The following is a 19343-nucleotide window of genomic DNA, read 5'->3' as shown; positions in this document are numbered from 1 at the left end:
TAGAGGCTGATCTACCTCCCACCTGGAGGAAGCAGACACCCAACTCCCCTGCAGGGGCAGTGCCAGCTTTGCCTCCAGCCCTGCCCACGCCAGGGGAACAGGGGGTGAGAGGAGGGGCCAACTGGCATTTCTTCCCCCTTCCCCGTCTTCTGGGCCAGCAGGGTCCGTTGGGAACTGCGTTGCACCCGAGCACCTGCACCCGCTCTCGGGGGCCCAGGGGCGCGGTGCTCTGGGGAGGCGTCAGGGGGGCTGAGGAGCTGGACTCACACCCAGGAGCGGTGAGGGGCGTGGTCAGCAGGGGGCACCCAGGGCCCTGAGACCCTGCAAGGCCCGTGTCTGCACGTCAACAGGGAAGCTCCCCGGCAAGGTTACACAGGCTCCAGTCACCCCGCGGAAACCCAGGGTGCCCGGGACACGAGTGAAACCCACCTGTCGTACCAAGAACACGGGTAACTGCAACTCACGTGAGAAAAGACAGTCGAGAGAAGCAGCCCTGGGAGGACCTCAGAGCAGCTTTCATAAACATGCTTCCACGAGAATCACAAACACTCTCGAAAACAAAGCAAGCTGAAGGGCTACATCTCCAGGCGACTCCAAAGCAGGGAGAAACTGATTATTTCTCTTCCTTCAATCTTAGCGACTTTTAGATTCTTTCCATCAGAGAATAATGTGCTAAGATAAGACCCCAACATATCTGGACCCAACAGAGCAAATCAGACATTTACTGAGATCCTGCCACGTGCAAGGTTGCACTGGCTGAGCAGGGTCACGGAGACGCCTCGCGAGCCTTGCTCTCTGGTTCAACCCAGCGATGCGGAGAGGCACAGGCAACATCACCAGCTCAGGGCAAGAGGGGTTAAATACCCAAAATGAGACAGAAAGAAAACAATATGGGTGCTCCAAAGAACACGGGTACGGTGTAGACAGCAGACACACAGTGAACGGGAGAAATGAGGGATGGGAAACAGAGAAGCAGAAATACAAGTGTCAGGGGAGCGTGTTGATTCAGAAGCCAAAATACAAGAGGATGCCGAGAAAGGAAGGAAAGAAAGCACAACGCCAAAGTGCACGAGAGTCTCTTAAAGATCTGTTCACGGTGAGCTGACGCAAGGACCGCAACAGCGGTACGGCACACTGGGATTTTCTGCCCTTGAAAAGAGGACGGCAGAGGCCATTCCATTTTTAGTTAGATTCTGAGAATGTTCTGGCGTAAACGATACTGTAAATGGGAAGGAATGACTGATCAGTGCAAATGGGCAGAGAAATGGTTTCTACCCTTGGCTAAACCCTGTCTTGCTAAATCAGTTAAAATAACTGCAACAATAACTAGCCCTCCTCTGACTGCATCTCAAGGGCAATAGGGCCACCGAGAGGGGCGCCCTCCTGCTGTCCGCACTGCTGGGGGCAGGACCACCTCTGCTGGCCACGGCGGGAGGGTGCTCACCAGAGGCTGGGCCCTTGGCGGGGCCGCTGCAGGGACGCCTAGCTTGGAGATGCGATGCTCTGACCCAAGACAAACCCTAGAAGTTCTCCAGTGAGAACAAAACAAGCAACCAAAACATGGGGCCAGAGGACGGCAAAGCCGGGGTCCCAGGGGGCCGCAGCCCTGAAGGAAACACTCAGAAGCCTCTTTGGGACACGAGGTGGGAAAACGGAAATCGCACCCCATGACCCCAAATCACGCGGGTCTCCTGACATGCCGTGAACCCTGCTGCCGTCAGATCCCCCTCCCCACGTCACCACCCCCGGACCCGTGATTCCCATGGTGGGCTCAGCTACGTCCAGGCGCTGGGTGCCCTGGCCGGACACTGCGTAACAAGCCTGTGGTGACAATAACCACTTCTCTAATTAGCCTCCAAATGGTCCCTCTCGGACCCTCTTAGTTTGCGATGCAGCATCTTTCTGACACTCCAGGGGACCAGGTTCCACCCAACTCACAGATCCAACAGAACGTGAGTGTTGTTCTGTTTTGTTTTGTTTTGAACACATTTATTTCTTTTCACTTATTTTATTTTTGGCTGCGTTGGGTCTTCGTTGCTGCACGCGGCTCGCTCTAGTTGTGGAGAGCAGGGGCTACGCTTTGTTGCGGTGCACAGGCTTCTCATTGCAGTGGCTTCTCCTGTTGCGCAGCACGGGCTCTAGGTGCGCGGGCTTCAGTAGTTGAGGCACACGGGCTTCGGTAGTTGTGGCGCACGGGCTTAGTTGCTCCACGGCATGTGGGATCTTCCCAGACCAGGGTTCGAGCCTGTGTCCCCTGTATTGGCAGGCGGATTCTTAACCACTGCGCCACCAGGGAAGCCCCCAGAACATGAGTTCTTAATGGAGTCTTGCTACTAAGGTGTGTTCCGTGTCTGCACACCAAGGTGGCCCCGGCGCCTAGTCAGACCTGGTACCAACCACATGGGTGCTAACGAGGAACTTACAGAATGAGCAGAAAAAAGTCAGGGAAGTGAGAACAAATCTACTAGTGGTTTCAATCAAACACATTATTTAATGTGCTCAGGTAAGCAGAGTCTAACTTTGGTCCAATGTGCTCCCTTTACTGCAGGGGCTCATCAAGGATGCCAAGGGGCTCCACCCTGCCCCCCAGAGGCTGGCACTGCCTTGGAGGAGATGCACATTTCAGATGGCCAATAGCAATGGCCTGAGCGTGGAGCCCACCCTGCCCCCCAACTCTCTGTCTGGCCAGGTCTAAGGGTGCAGTGTGCAGCCACAGAATAATACAAACTGGCTTTAAAAAGTTGAAGACTTTCTCATCCCTGGGGAAGCCCATCACGAGAGGTGTCATGGTGACACAGGGAAGAAACAGGGGCACACTCACGCGGGGAGAGAGTCCAATTCAAGGAAGTGTTCTGGGGCTGAAAAAGTTTTGGAAATCCACTCCCCACCCCAGGGCAATCTTTGGGGCCACCCTTTAGTCACTGCACCTGTTGATCCCTCTGGGGACCGGGGCGGCCACAGACGCAGCTCCCCACCCTTGGGGGTCAGCGAGAGAAGCCCCGCGCGATGCCTTCCACACCAGCAGACACCACTGCTTAAACTGCGTTGATAATTAGATTTCAAGCCCCAAACAGGATTAACTGTGAAACGAGGCTTCATTTCAATGTTGTGTCCATGCCGAGAGGTCCCTGGCCAGGCCGTCAGAACCCACAGGCTCACGTCTTTGCATTTGACTGATCCGACCAGAAGAAGGATAGGAGGTGTAGGCTGGTCAGGTGCTCCAAGAAGTGGGGTCTCAGGGTGCTCAGGGGTGTTTCTGGCCTTTTTCAGACGTGTCTCTCTGACACTGTGAAGGCTCGCCAGAAACAAACACAGTCCCCACCCTCCAGGCATCTCAGGACCACTCAGAAGGGCTCAGGGTCACAGATGAAGGGAAAGCAGCATAAAGCAGCAGACAGCCAGCGCTAGAGCATCACCCAGACCCCACGCCGCAGGGATCTTCCCTGCGCACCATGCAGTCCACGCAGAGCCAAGACAAAGCCCCCGGTGGCCAGCACCCGCACCCTGGGCCTTGGACACCAAAGAGGTGGCGCTGTCATCAGCCACGAAGCGCGTGTGTTCACTATAATTCATTCTCCTGGGAGACTGGGCGCTTCTGTGACCTCTGTTCACCTCTGCTGGGAGAAGAGGGTAAAGCCCCCTGTTTCACAAAAAGCAGCCTGTCTGAAGGCACAAGCTGTTCACCACAAGGGCCATGAAAGTTTGAGAAATTCGAGAAGCCTCACTGACTAAGAATGTCACACCCCAGGAAAAAATCAACTGTCCTGACCACCATCTGGAGAGAAACACGGAAAGTTCACATGTGCACTTTTTGAACTTGGAACAGGTTATGTACAATGTTATTCAGCCTCTAAGATAAGGCTGACTCTTCAGGAAGCATCTGCTGAATGAAGCCAGTGAACACAAAGGATTAAAAACCCTTCTTTTCTGCTCTGTGGACAGTAAAGGAAACCCCGAGGGGAGTAAAAGGTCAGAAGGCAGGTAACAGAAAGGGAGAGGTGAAGAAATGAGATGCAAAAGGGAGAGGGAGAGGGCTTCCCTGGTGGCGCAGTGGTTGAGAGTCTGCCTGCCGATGCAGGGGACACGGGTTCGTGCCCCGGTCTGGGAGGATCCCACATGCCGCGGAGCGGCTGGGCCCGTGAGCCATGGCTGCTGAGCGGGTGCGTCCGGAGCCTGTGCTCCGCAGCGGGAGAGGCCACAACAGTGAGAGGCCCGCGTACCACAAAAAAAAAAAAAAAAAAAAAAAAAGGGAGAGGGAGGCAAGATGGACAGAGCCACAGCCTTCACACCAGCACCGTGGGCCCCAATTCCCCAGCCCCGTCAGCCACTTGGTCTGCGGTTCCCCTCTGTCAGGGGGCAAATTCAAAAAGCACCATGTTAAAAGTCCTAACATCTGGGACCTCAGAATGCGACTGTGCTTGAAGACAGGATCTTTAAAGATGTAATTAAGGTAAAACGCGGTCTTCACAGGGGCCCTGATCCCATATATGACCGGTGTCCTTATAAGAGATGTAAGGACACAGGGAGATGATGGCCATCCACACACCCAGGACAGAGAACTCAGAAGAAACCAGCCCTGCCCACACCTGGAGTTTGGACTTCTGGCCTCCAGGATTGTGAGCCAGAATGTGGTATTTGTTATGGCGGCTGAGCTGACTGATACACTCTCCAGTAGCCGCCATGCTCCCCGGAGCAAAGGCTCCCGCAGGTGCCTTTGCTGGAAGACCATTCCAGCCTCAGTTCTCTAACTACCATCTCAGACCCACCAACAGCAACATAAGAATCCAGCCGCCCGGGCTGGGCTCAGAGAGAAGGTCCGTCCACAGAGCGGCCACCTCCGGAAGCAGGGGGGCAGGGGGGCCGGCACCTGCCTGAGACCTTCATGATATATGTGCCCCCAGTGCAATGCTAGAAGTAGACAGACCCCCAAACACAGGGCTGGAAAACAGTCTGAGTACGGCCCTCATCCCGGTTCTGTTCTGGCCCAGCTCTAAAACTACCAGCTGCCAACTCTCGAGGGCTCATCTCAGAATAACCTGGGAGCAGACCATCACCCACTTTGCGGAAAGCAAGGGGGCTGGAGTGAGCGAGCAGAAGGGCAGGCGGCACAGAGCGGGGTCTGCAGGGCCTGGACCAACCCCCTCGAGACCTCCCACCCACACCCACCTCAGCTCAAAGACGGGAAAGGGGGGAAGCCACAGAGCAGGGGGAGGCTCCCTGCAGAAACCCTGAAAGGAAGCGCCTAGTGAAATGCCTCTGCCTGCATTTACTGATGCAATAAGATGCATTTACCGATCTCCCCTTAATCAACAGTGAACAGACCCGTCCCCTGCAAAGAAACCAAACAGAGCTTACCTGTCGGGGGTTTTCTGGGGCTCTGGGTGTCTGGTGGCCGCCTGGCTGGACCGAGAGGACCCAGGTGAGAAGCGGCGGCTGGTCACGGTCACGGTCACGGGGCCATCACCCCCCGCAGCCCCCTCCTCGGGCTCAGCATGGTGCCCAGCTCCAAAGCTGAAAGGCAAAGAGGCTGTCACTGAATGCGCTGAACTTGCACAAATGTGAACTGTATATGCCCTGCACCCAGGAATACAAGTTTTTAAAAAGGCCTCCAGAAGTTGTTTTTTTTCGAGGAAACCGTCTAAAAGACAGGCTCTTTGATTTGAAAGAAGTCCACAAGAAGCAGGTTTCTAGATGCCCCGTCAACTGACTGCAGGGACAAACGCCCACAGACGCCAGAAGAGCCACGCGAGGCCACTGGTCCCAGGTCACTGCCCTCGAGTTTCCCCTCCAACCCCCCCCTTACCCCCCGAAGCAGGCGGGTAGGGAACGGGCAGGCCTCCACCCACTTGCAAGGCCAAGTTTACCTGTCAGGCACGCTTAGGGCCCAGATCACAGCCCACGTCCTTCCCAGGTCCTCCCAGGCTGCAGCCCTCACACCACCCCACAGGGACCATCCTCATCTCAGACCAGGTTCCGGCCCACAGTTCTGGAAGGCTCTGCACGTGGCCCCTGCATGTTCCAAGGGAGGGAGTTCGAATCCTGTCTATTTCCTTCGATCCAAGGATCCAACTGCTATTTCTGGGGGCCAAGGCAGTGTTCTAGGGGTGGAGGAGACAGTGGAGACCAAGACAAAAGCTCGCCCTGCTGCAGGGGGGTGTCTGCTCACCCAGGCACCGCCACAGGGCAGAGGGCAGACAGCCCGCCACCCGGAGGATTTTAGCTCACGGCCCTGGAGCACCGCTGAGCCTCCCCAAGCCCAAATGAAACGCGCTCACCCGAGGACTTAGCAGGGAGATCGGCACAGAGCAAAGGCTCCGTGGACGGGAGTCCTGAGCACCGCTGTGCCTGTTTATCTGAGACGGTCACTGCTTGTGATATGGTGTCCTTGGGTGGAGAACACATCACTCAGGGAAGTCAAACTAACCCTGATCATTCAACAAGTGGAAGCAAAACCCACCCTGCCTCCGACCTGACACGGAAGACGTCATGGGTCCAGAATGTAGAAAACCACTGCAGAAGGTCCTGCTGGGCACACCGGCTAAGAATCAGGCATGGGAGCCAGAGAGCCTGGGCCGCCTCCTGACCTCACCCCATCTCAGCGGGTGACCTGTGGGTGGATCACCGAACTCCCTAAGCCTCAGGGTTCCCGGCTACAAAATCGGCACCAAGATAGTATATCCCTCCAGGGCTTTTATGAGGATGAAGTGAAGGCATGCATGTAAAGACTTAGGATCCAACACATAGTAAAAGTGAGACAAATGCTAGTTAACGTGACTAGGACATGTCAAACAAGGCTCCCACTGCCAGGTGCTAAACATGTCAGCTACCTGCAAGTTGCAAAGGCTGATGTTGAGAGGTGATGCTGACCTTTTAGGGTCAAAAGGGGAGACACCTGACACAAGATTATTTGACTGCTCAAAGCTGAATATCACCTGTACAAGCAAAGGCACTGAATGAAAGGTCCTCCAAGACTTTGTAAGTCTGGAAAGTGTTATAAGGTTTATGTCGAGTGGAACATCTCTAAATTCGAGTAGCTAAGCTGACCACAAGTTTTACAAAAAAAAAAAAAAAAAGGCTCATGGTCACACAGGTGTGAGGGTCTTTGAACGACAACGCGCTGGTGTGTCCGGCAAGGTCACCAGGTCACATAACAACAGTGTATCATACATGCCTGCCATCACCTCTAACCATCTCATTCTGAGAGGTCTCCCTCGTCTCCAGAGAACTAACCTTTGCCTGGAGGCCCATCCAAATACCCCAGGACCAGCTCCAAAAGCATCTTTCAGGCCTACGCCTTCCAACTGACAACATACGTTTGGGAGGTTTATTTTTTATAATGGGCAAAATAAGTTAATCCACAATTAAAGAAAAATGACATATAGTTGCCTGTCAAGCTGCTCACCACTTCAACCATTTTTGTCTACTTTTAAGAAAGTGGATATTGCACTTTACAGCAGACAAAAAAAAGGCAACGTGATTCTTGAACCTGATGAACTGAAAAGAGTTACTGAGGTATAGCACCTCATCAGGAACAAACCTCTAGGGGCTGTTCCCGTGGCCCCATCCGGCACCCACAGCTGGGACCTCCGCCTCCCACACCTCCCGCCAAGCACAGCCCCAAAGGCGTCCTGCGGGGACCTGGCCGGCTGCACCCACACCCACAGAAGTGATGGAACTCTCTGGGCGCTGATTGCTGATCAGGCAAAACAGCGCTTCTCACGCAGTTTCACAGGCACACACGACATAAACTTGAAATCTTAAAGAATATACGAACTTGGGCAAAAAGAAATGTCTTAACTTACTTTGAAAATATTTCAGGAACAAAGGACCTCTTGATGTCTGTTGAGTGGCTCTGATATCTTCCAGAAATTCCTGAGTTAATACAAAGTTTTCCTTCTGTCTAGCTTTCTCACACTAAATATTTAGAGTCATAACAGTGACTATTTAGACACTCAACAAATCCCAAGTTTCATGATGAGGCTATTCAGCCTGTTTGGCATGAAGTCTGGGGCCTCTCACAAAAGGGGAGAGAATACCTTTCATCAAAAAACTTAAATTCAGTATTTTACTGATCTCACAGGCCACTGTTTTCACAGAGTAAGAAGGCGCTTATGAAGACAAACGGAGACCTACATGAATGAAAGGGAATCGAAGAAAAGGCAAAGTTCTGTAAGTAATTAGAACGTTTCAGAATGCTGTTGCCAGACCCTGTGCTCAGCTTAAAGGAGAATCACAGTTAAAGCGGAGGACGTGCACCGGGACGGGACCTGCATCCCAGCGATGCCACAGATGCTTCCCGGGCAGAGACGAAAGAACGTTGAGGAGGAAGGATGCTGGCAACACAAGGAAGTTAAAACACAGGGACGTTCCCACCCCAGTGCCGACATCAGGCTTTCAAACCACAGACACACAGCAAAGGTCTGGCGACAGCTCAGCCGTGACACCCTGGCCCCAGCCAGGAAGGCATCTCCTGCGGTAGCCTGTCCACCAGCAGACCCTCGGGGCTCCAGAGGACGGAGAGCGTGGCCCAGGACGGGGCACTCAGGTCTCAGAAAGAGCTTCCCAACTGGACGCCACCACGAACACCGACAAAACTTATCCAAAACATATGAATGGGCCCAGACCCCACCCGGTGCTCAAGTCCAGGGTCAAGCAGAAGCAAGGGGCCTACCACCAGTCCTCACCATGGGGCTTCCAGGGGACGCCAAGCAACCCCAAAGATGGGTTATCCAGAGGAAGCCTGCCCAAGGCCACACAGGATGGAAATGCAGCTGCATGAAGGGACTGCCTCCCTGGAAAAGGCAGGACACTTCTCCCAGAACTAGCCCAGAGTCGCAGGGCAGTGAGGGGCAGGACACACACACACACACACACACACACACACACACACACACACACACACACACACACACACACGGTAACGGACCAGATGACAGACGGAAAATACTCACTCTCCATAGCTGACATGTATACACGCGTGCATTAGTTCAGTCCTTCGAACAGCCCTATAACATAAACTAAAGAATATCACCACCCCTCCGTGAGAGAAATAAAATGCCTGGGTGAATGGAAACATACTAAGTTCCTAAATGGGAAGATAAAAAGCATCACAGATTCTGATTCTCTTCCAAGTAATTAATTTAAAAGTTAAAATTAATTTTGTCAATGAAAGGCAGTATCCATCTGAAGTCATGAAAACTGACAAAATAAATGGTAAGACAGCCCATTACAGAGCATTGAGGGAGAAGTACTCCCATCCCAGAGAAAGACACTGTAAAGCACAAGTAATTAAAACAGTGCAGTGCCGGCAGAGAAATCCGTGCTAGCATCCATCACAAAGGGCTGGGCTCATGAATAGGAGTGTTACAATTTCATTAGAGCAGCACACGCTATCCTAACTGGAGACTGGGTCCAAATCACCAAGCTTCCACTACTGGCACACACAGGACCCGGGGCACTGGAATCCCTGGGCTCCCCCTGTTCCCTGACTCCTCTGACGAGGTCACCCAAGATGAAGGTAACACTGTGATGACGGCAGAGATGGCCATGACCCTTGACCTACCACCGCATACATATCAGATACCTGACCTCCCATGTCAGAGGCTCCCAAAGATGAGGAGTAAATACATGTGGGACACATAATGAGACACAGGTAAATGAGTGGTTCTTAACGAAGAGTGACTAAATATCGTCAATTCTTTAAGGCGGAATTATCACCCCATTTGACGGATGGAGAAACCAAGCCCAGGAGACAACGTTGTACCCACACCTAGGTCACACGGAAGAGCCGAGATTTATATCCACAGGTATTTGAATCCACCCCACCTGCTTTAGTATCTTGTGGATAAAATATCATGTGTGATAAGAATAGAGAACAGACACCTTTTGCACTTATTTGTAAGGCTGCTCTTCATTTTGTGTCTTTCAATTCCATTGTTTGGAGCACAGTTGGGGTTTTTTTTCTTTTAGAGAAAAAAACAGCCAAAAGGAAGAGCCTGAAATTCAAAGCATAGAGGATAACTGGAGGGGGTGGGCGTAGGGGATACCCTGCTTGCAGGTAACTGAGATTTCAGTGACGAGGCGTAAAACAAGGAGCCCTTTTAACCTGATAACAGGCACCCCCTGCGGGCAGGTGGCCAACACGAGGAAGTGGCACCAACACCCTCCCCATGAAATTAGGGCAGGAAGCCCACGGTTACAGCATTAGCCACAACTGTTCGGAGGTTCCAGACACTACAGCGAGGTAAGGAACAGAAATGCGGTGTAAACGTTGACTAGAAAAAGATAGTAAGCCTGGCTTTATTTACAGACAAAATGTTGGACAACTGGCTGGAAAGTGTTAGCGCTCACATGAGCATCTAATAAGGTGGCGATCCCAGAGCCCACACGTCCACGGCTCTTCTGGATGAGGCTCCAAGACAATGAGAACTTCTAATGGGAGAACAGTGTTACCCACAGACGCAACAGAAGCCACCTACTTACGAAGTATGTACCATCCGGAGAAAGCCATGGTCCGAAAGGATACATGCACCCCAATGCTCACTGCAGGGCTGTGTACAACAGCCAAGACATGGAAGCAACCTAAAGGTCCATCAACGGAGAAATGGATAAAGAAGATGTAGTATACATATATACACAGTGGAATATTAGTCATAAAAAAATAATGAAATAATGCCATTTGCAGCCACATGGATGGACCCAGAGATTAACCTACTAAGCGAAGGAAGTCAGACAGAGAAAGACAAATATCACAGGATATCACTTACATGCGGAATGTTTAAAAAAAATGATGCAAACGAACTTACAAAACAGAAACAGAGAACGAACTTATGGTTATGGGGTCGGGGGTGGGGGAAGGATAGGGGGGATAGACTGGGAGTTTAGGACTGATGTGTGCACGCTGCTATATTTAAAATGGATAAGCAACAAAGCCCTACTGTAGAGCACAGGGAACGCTGCTCAATACTCTGTAACAACCTAAATGGGAAAAGAATTTGAAAAAGAATAGATACATGTATTTATTTCTATCACTGAATCACTTTGTTGTACACCTGAAACTAACACAACACTGTTCATCAACTAGACTCCAATATAAAATAAAAATTAAAAAAAAAAGAAAAGAAAAAATACACACCAGACCCTTGGAAGAAAGCAAAAGGCTGATTGAGGAACCTGAGAGACACCTGCGGGAGGACATGAAGGTAGAAACGCACCACTTTCTGGGTAGGGAAGCCCACTCCCCCGCCAGTGAACAGCAGACCAGGACCGCCCCCCGAAACTAATGACACCCCAGTTGGCCGGTGACCCACAGGCAGCAGCAGACACAGGTCTGGAGCCCAGGAAGGAGTCTGGATGAGGTGAATGACATCCTAAGAATGAGAACCAGGATCATCCACACTCAACAGGACCCAGGGGAGTCCTCACTGCCCCCAGTCCTGAGGGATTAACGGCAAACAGGATAAACAGCCTAAGAGGAAATCTGGAAGAATAATGTTACAAAACCTGGGCGAGGAAGAGCTTTTAAGCCAGATTCTTCACCGGGAGGCCAGGAAGGAGAAATCAGCTCCTTTACAGCAGAAGACCCTGTGTGCAAAGTCCAAAGACGTGCAAAAAGGCTCAGGAGAAACTACCATCAACGCGGGCAGCAACCTGCACCCAGTGAATCTCTTGTTTATTAAAATAACATAGGATGAGCAGCCCAGCGTAAGCACAGGGCGAGGACGGAAGCAAACAATCCACCAAGTACACACGTGAAACACACTCAACTTCACAGGTAACCATGGAAACATACATTATAACAGCAACAGATGAGCCACAAATTTTGGTGCAGCTGATTGCTGAAAAATTTTAAAACTGGGATGATCCCCGAGAGCTGGGGATGGCCTGGGAGCAGGGGGGCTCTCCTGAGCCGTAGGTGGGGTTCCCTGAACAGGCTATGGGGGGACAACTGGGCAGCATCCCCTAAACTTCAGTCTTGGGAGCAGGAATCCCACTTCTCGAAACTGATCCTCACCCGCACATGTGCCACGGGAGAGCTGGAAACCACCCAGACACACCTGCTCAATACCACCCCCTGCAGCTCCCAGCAAGGGCTCCCACCAGGCACGCGCGCAGAACCCGGGGGGCCTCCGGCCTTCCGTCCTCTCACACCTCCCGCCCCTGCAGCCCACCAGGCCACTTAATGTTGTCAGGAGAAGCATCTGAAATCCATCCACTGCCTTCCAACACCAGGCCACCACGCCCATCTCACCTGGACCCGGCTCCCAGCACCCGCTGCATCTTCACGCCCTCTCAAGCTAGCAGTGGGCTTCGGACACACCCCAACACCCACCAACAGCCGCCAGCCCGGACCCGGGGGCCCTGCGTCCCCTTCAGGCTCCCAGGGAGCGCTGACCCAAGATCCACCCTGCCCACGGGCCTCCCCAAGTCCTGCCGCTCCCCTCCTCGTGGCCCTTGCAGGTCCTGTGTCCTCTGTCAGGGGTGACCCCACCTTTCTTCCTCCTCCCCTTGAAACTGAGTCCCAATAAAACCAAATTCCCTTGCCAAGTTATTGATTAACCTCTCTATTCAAAACGTTATTCCCTTTCTTGCTGTGCACCTGTTCCCCTCAAGATTGAGGACTTAAGAAAGAAAAGGGGGGACTGAAACCGAGCAGGACCCTTCGGGGGTACAAAAGCCCCTTTTGTACCTCCTGGGTACAAAAGCCCCTCTATGTCCCTGTTCCTTGTTTGTAGAAAAAAGCTTTAGTCTCCTAGGGCTTCCCTGTGTTCCAAAGAGCAGACTCAAGCAGTTACTAATTAGGGAAGGGAGGAGATACAGAAACAAAGGAAAAGCAGTCCAGCGAGAAAAGTAATGACAACAGTTTATCAATAAAACAGAATCCTAGCTCCTTCTCAAGAGATAAACGTAACAATCTGATGTGTATCTTTGAGTTGTTCTGCAGAAACTAAGACCCTCCCTCACCCCCCAGGTGGAGGATGGTGAGTACATGCTGAGCAAAAGCAAGCGTAGACCCCAGACTGGCTGGAACCAGAAGGCTGGTGCTGAAGATTCCTGTCACCTCACCACCAACGAATCAGAAGCTGCAACCCTCACCCCAAATGGTGCCCTTGAAAACGCGTTCCCTGAAAGCCATCCGGGAGTTAGGATCTTTTGAGTGCGAGCTGCCCGTTCTCCTTACTTGGCGCCTGCAATACAAACGCTGTCCTTTCCTTCACCACAACCCACTGTCTGTTGATGGGTTTTGCTGCACTCAGGCAAGCGGGCCTGTGTTCAGTTTGGTAACACCCTCCCCACATCCTCTCCACCCTGGGACCCCGCTGGTCCTGCAAACACATCCAGGGGTGCTGGGGCTGCTTTCCTGCTACTGACACTGCGTCTGTGTCCCCACCAAGGAGCCACTCGGCAGCCGGGGACCACATCTGTCCTGGACACTGTAACATCCTCAGCTCTCAGCAAAGGCCAAGGGTTCAAAGCTTGGTTGAGCACATGAAAACACATCCCAGTGGGAGCCTGGTGACGGTCTTCCAGGGCAGGGATTCTCTGGGCTGGTAGGCGAACCCCACAAAGCGAGGGCCTGGCTCAGCCCTGGAGAGCAGCCCGCCTCTTCCAAGGCCTCAACTTCTCAACCCTGTGATGAGAATGAAACAGTCACAAGGCAGAGGCGGCGGCACTTGACAAAGGGTGACTAGCAGGTGCAGGAGGGAAAGGGCTAAGAGCTAAGGCAGTGCTCCTGTCAAAAGGAGGAAAGTAACAAACATACATGGGCCTGTCCAGGAATTTGACCGAAAAAGACCCAGAAGAACCCTGAACAACTCTGACCGGCGCGAGGCCTCCAGGAGGAATAGAGAGCGAGAGAAACTACTCTGCAGACTCCTGGGTTGGAGTTTTCACAATGAGGAATGCGAATTCCTTACGCAGAATTAACATTGATCTTTCTAGGAAGAACTGTAGTCAAGGTTCAGACCAGTGGTCCTGCCTGTTCTCCTCGCTCCCTGCCCCGCACCCCAGCTCTCCTAGCGGGTCTCCCTCCCTCTGCTCCGGGCGGCGCTTCTCCCGCCCATTCTAGGAATTCCAGAGGATTCCTGACCCCTCCCTCCAACAATGAGGCTGTTACGTGCTTCCTCGGGTCCTCTGTACATGCTGTTTCTAGAAATGCAAAGTATTTGCCTCTATTTTCTTTTCTTTTTCTTTCTTTTGCACTTTCTTTCTTCCCTTGAGAGGTTAAAAAAAAAACCCAGGATAACAGGAAAGTAAGTGAAAACGCTATAGCTCGTGGAGAAAGCACATGATTTATTGTTCAGGCAAGCAATCGTTTTACATGAAGAAGGCTCGGCCAACAGCTGGTTAGGATTTCCCCCCTCCTCACTGAATAAATTGACAGGAAACAGAGTCAATCTGGTTCGGAAGCTTTATCACTACTCTGCAAACAGCCCGTTATCAACATTCGCCAAGTCACAGGGTGCACCCCGAAGTCCACTATCCCCCCAGCTTGAGACTTTCTATTTTCAAAGAGAAACATCTTTTCTTCCTCTGGATCGTTCAGTACATGCAGTAAGTCATGACTGTGGGTTCTAGGTTTCCAGGATAAGGTATTACAAGCTGGTCCCTCAGCTCAGAAGTCGAGATTTGAGGAAGGATCACAGACACCTAGGATTTACCCAAAGCAGAAATGCTCGGCAAACGATGACCAGGGGCTCTGAAATGCACTATTACACGTGCTGGGCAGATCTGGTGGGGCTGAACACTGACCCAGTTGTAGGCATATTCGAAACTACCGTGTTTAACAATTTCATCTACTGTTACTACTTTTATAAAATCTAACAGCATGAATCCTTAATGACTTCTCATTGTCTCTGTGTGATGAGTCCTCTTTGTCCCTGCTCAGCCCTGTCATCAGCAGCTTCCCACTGGCCAGTCCGCCCTCCCAGTGGCCAGAAAACAGCGCAGCCCAGCCAGCTCCCAATGCTCCAGCCACAAGGACACCTGAATCCTGAAGGGATGGTACAGGCAGGAATGGGACCCCCGAAAGGCTGTTATTGGTTGCATCGCTGTGTGCCCCCAAATCCACATGGTTGAACCCCAAACCTCCAATGTGATGGTGTTAGGAGGGGGGGGGGCTTTGGGAGTTCACTGGGTGAGATGAGGTCATGAGGGTGGGGTCTCCATAATGGGATTAGGGCCCTTGGAGGAAGAGCCCAGATGTAACCTACAACATGGTTAACAACATCAGCATTGCTCATGTTATGTACAAGGTTGACAGAGTAAACCCTAAGGGTTCTCATGATAAGGGAAAAGTACTTTTTTTTCCCTTTTACTCTGTCTTTATATGAGACGACTGGATGTTCACTAAACACGTTGTGGTCATTTCACGATGGCCGTCGGCCAGATCATTACGCGCTACACCTCACGCGTCTACGGTGCCGCATGTCAATTACATCTCAGTAAAACTAGAAGGAAGCAAAGAAGAGCCCAGAGAGCCGGCGTGTACCGTACGTCCGCCACGTCCGCCACGGGAGGAGACGGAGAAGACAGCGTCCGCAAACCAGAAAGAGGCCCTCGCCAGACACCGCGTCTGCCGGTGCCGTGACCTTGGCCGTCCAGCCTCCAACGCTGTGGGGGGGGGTGTTGTTTAAGCCCCAGCGCTGCCACAGCAGACCCCCAGACCAGGCAGGGGACACACCCTGCCCACGTCCCCCAGCACAGCTGCTGCTCCCCAGCCCTCGCCCTGGCCCAGGCTCCCCCAGGCACCGCCCACGGGCCACAGGCTCTCCTCTCCCATGGGGCCCCTCACTCGGGACACTCGGGCCGTTCCCCGGCAAGCAGAATGTTCTGGCCTGGCACGTGAGCCGGCCTCCGGTCTTCTGGGTCCACGTCCACCGGTACCATGGACGTCACGGCGTGGCGGTCACCACAAACAGCCCCTCCCGCTGACCCCGCAGCCCTCGGCCACGCCGAGGCACGGCTCAGGCCCCCAGGAACAGCTCGTGCACGGTTCTATCAAAGTCATCTCCCAGATCCTACCTACCGGTGAGCTCACCCCGATGGGGCCTGACCACCCTGCTCCGGCCCGGTCCTCAGGTCAAGTCATCAACCTGTTCACAATGTAGCCTGCGGCGAGGCTGCAGCCTTGACCAACGGGGGCACCGGGCAGAGCAGACCCTCCTGGCCCTCCTGCACCTTTCCATCCTTGTCCATCCACGTTCTGCATCCTTGTCACGTACCAGTGACCCCGTTCCGTGTGCCTGCGACTGGGGAGACTGGCCCGTGAGCAGCAGAATCCCTGGGGCATTCTGAACCTCAGGCCCCTGCCCTGTGTGACGAGGGCCTCAGACACGCACCTGTGGAGTGAGGGTTTATTGGGGTCAAAAAGGGTTTGGGGTCAAACTGCAGCCACGGCGGCCACATCACACACGCCCAGCCTGCATCCTCTCCTCGCCCGGCACTTGCTCCCGGCGACTTAGGAATGGCTGTGCCAGGACCACGCAGGCACGGAGTGAAGCTGGGGCCCTTCCCCTTCACGCAAGTGAAGGAGACAACCTGCAATAGTACGAACGGTCTGTAGCACGAAAAGCCAATGTTGGGGGGGGGGGCGGGGGCTGGAAATCCTAGCTCAGGCAGTTAATTCTGTCCTTACCCGGCTGCAGTCATTTGTGTAGAAAGGGTGAAGACTCACATTGCTGCCTCGACCCCCAAATAGATCTGTTTAGAATCGATTCCCCTGAAGGAAGAGCTATGCCAGTTCTATGCCAGTTCTGTCAAAGACGGCGCACCACCCCGTCTCTCATCAACCCAGGAGTTCACAGCCGACCGCCGAACGCTTGGTGCCAGCTTCCTTATCCACCTTTTCACGTGCGCCCTGGGCCCTGAAATTCGTGATTTTTCTCCTGAATTCTCCTGAATCCAACTCCCCCAACGTGTATGGAGGGCTATGTTCTCAACCTTAGCACTGAGAGTTACAGAACCATCAGAATATGGTCCCTAACCTTGTTTTTAGGGCGATCCATGCAAGATACAGGTGTGTGGCCAAATCACCGTCAAGACCCTGGCACAATAACGTGGGAAGAGAAACAGCTTGCGGCACACGTGCCGATGGTTGCCTTTATCAATTCTGCAAACACAGCACTCACGGGCTGAAACACCTTCTAAATGAACTTGTTCTCAGGTATCCAGCAGGGGACCCTCAGCTGTGGATAATCCCCACGGGGACCAGCCCTAAACAAGCGCTAACTTCTTTAGGAATCCTGGCCATTCACACATCGCTGACCAAAGATCAGGTCCCCACTTCCTGTCTGGGAAAGTCTGCCCCTCGGAACAGAGGCAAAGGGAAGGGGGGGAGCTTATCCACCAGTGAGATGGCGACTGGGGGCCTGGCGTCCCAAGCACATCACGCTGAAGCCCACCTCTGCATTCAGGTGAGTGCACCTCAGAATATTTACTGTTCCTCACGTGCACAGAGTCTGAGGGCTGAGGCCGGCTCTCCCACTGCAAAGCTAATTCAGACTTCTATTCCAGCATCAAAATTCACACTCTGCATCTCATTCTCTTTCTCCCGGCGATGTGAACTATGAAAATAGTCACAACAGACTAACTTCAAAGGGTCTCCTAGGAAGATTACTAAACCTTGTTAGAATTCTATTGTCTGCCGTGGCCGTGATGCCAAATGCTCAGAAAAGATCAGCCATCGCGCCATACAGGGGGCTTCATGGGAGGAAAGACAGTATCAAGACTCCAGAAGGAATCTCTCATTGTGACCAAAACCACTCGCGTTAGCTGCTGGAACAGGCTTCTGTGCAAATGCAGATCCCGGGCTCCTCCCGGCCCTTGCCCTCCCCTCCACGCTTCCCAAGCTCACTGGGTGTCGACACCCCGAGGATGTGCTCTGAGGCTCTCACAGGTTACCTGGATACTAAAGGAATAAACGAGCATCTGGTCTCAGCCCCTGAAACTCCGGGGATCTCCAGAGTGGTGAGTGTCTTTTGTACGCTGATGAGGTGACAGGCAGCTGGGGGCCCCTAAACAGCTTCAGGATCGGGGCTGGTCACGAAAGGCGGAGGCATAGTTCGAGGGTTGGAACTTGCAGCCTCATCCTATGACCTCCAGTTGGGGAGAGGGGCTGGAGACTGAATTAATCTCAGCCTCAATGAACTTAATTCATTCAACGGCCAATGAGATAATCAATCATACCTGCCGACTGGAACCTCCACTGAAACCTCTCAAGGACAGGGATCGGGGAGATCCCCAGTTGGTGAACACGTTGGGGGGCTGGGAGGGGTGCACCCCACCCCCATACCTCACCTCATGCATTGCTCGCGTTTGGCTGTTCCCCAGCTGTATCCCTTACAATCCCCCGGGGGTAGTTTCAGGCCCTTTAACCTATGAGATCCAATTCTCCCTCCAGGCAGACGGTGTCAGAGCTGAGCTGAGTTGTAGGACACCTAACTGGGGCCCGGAGAGTCAGAGAACTGACGTCAGGAGGACAAAACCTGACATTTGGTGTCAGAAGTGTTGTGAGTAGAAACAGTGGGATAGGGAGGGTGGGAGGGAGGGAGACGCAAGAGGGAAGAGATATGGGAACAGATGTATATGTATAACTGATTCACTTTGTTATAAAGCAGAAACTAATAACCATTGTGAAGCAATTATACTCCAATAAAGTTGTAAAAAAAAAAAACCAACAAATAATTTTCAATATATATAAAAAAACAGCTCAACCCAAGAGAGGAAAAACAGGCCCCGTGGCCAAGGCTGCCCTGCCCCCAACCCTGCAGGCGCTCAGGCCCTGGCCCGTGGCTCCTACCCTCACCCCACAGGTTCTGAGGTCTCCAAGCAGCACATGGGGGCCCTTCACGCCCCCCAGGCTGCGGGCATCCCGGGCCTTCAGATCCCCCAGCAGGAAGGGGGCAGGAGGAAGAGAACGCCGGGCCCTGTGCTTCATCACAGCGCGCGCTTCCCGCATCCGATAAAAAGCGCCACCCTCCTCTGCCTTCCTGGTCTCTGCTGGTGAAATTTCCTTGGCCCCAAAGTGCTCTTGGAGGCACCTGAGACTCTTTAGACTCCCCACCTGTAACCGTGACCTAGGACAGGGCAGCCCACACCGGGTGACACGCGGGCAGGATGCGCTCAGCAAACGCAGCTGGACCTGACGTCGGAACTGCCCGCGCTTCGCAGCCTGGACCGTCGTGCAAAGCTTCCTGCCACCCCGTGGAGGCTGACGCCCGCACCCACTCCCCAGACCCATCTGAGCGGCGCAGGTCACCTCGGCTGACACGTGGCTCCTGGCACCATCACTTCCACTTGGCATCCATACTTAATTTAACCCCCCAAAGAGCCTGAGAATGCCA

At 53.1% G+C, this 19343-nt stretch overlaps 1 protein-coding gene across 4 annotated transcripts in view; it reads right to left on the bottom strand.

Moving 5' to 3' along the window:
* GRB10 (growth factor receptor bound protein 10) overlaps positions 1-19343 on the bottom strand; it is a 188523-nt gene that overhangs the window by 148876 nt on the left and 20304 nt on the right. For 3 of the 4 annotated variants that reach the window (XM_060108876.1, XM_060108877.1, XM_060108875.1), the window contains one exon: positions 5356-5511. The gene's annotated coding sequence lies outside the window, so the exon portion shown is untranslated. Of the gene's footprint in view, positions 1-5355; positions 5512-19343 lie in introns of those variants that run through there. The other variant, XM_060108878.1, reaches the window with a different exon arrangement.

This window comes from Mesoplodon densirostris, chromosome 9, assembly GCF_025265405.1.
Source record: "Mesoplodon densirostris isolate mMesDen1 chromosome 9, mMesDen1 primary haplotype, whole genome shotgun sequence".
NCBI classification, from domain to species: domain Eukaryota; kingdom Metazoa; phylum Chordata; class Mammalia; order Artiodactyla; family Ziphiidae; genus Mesoplodon; species Mesoplodon densirostris.
The sequence above is the reverse complement of the archived record's forward strand: the minus strand, read 5'-3'. Positions and strand labels throughout refer to the sequence as shown.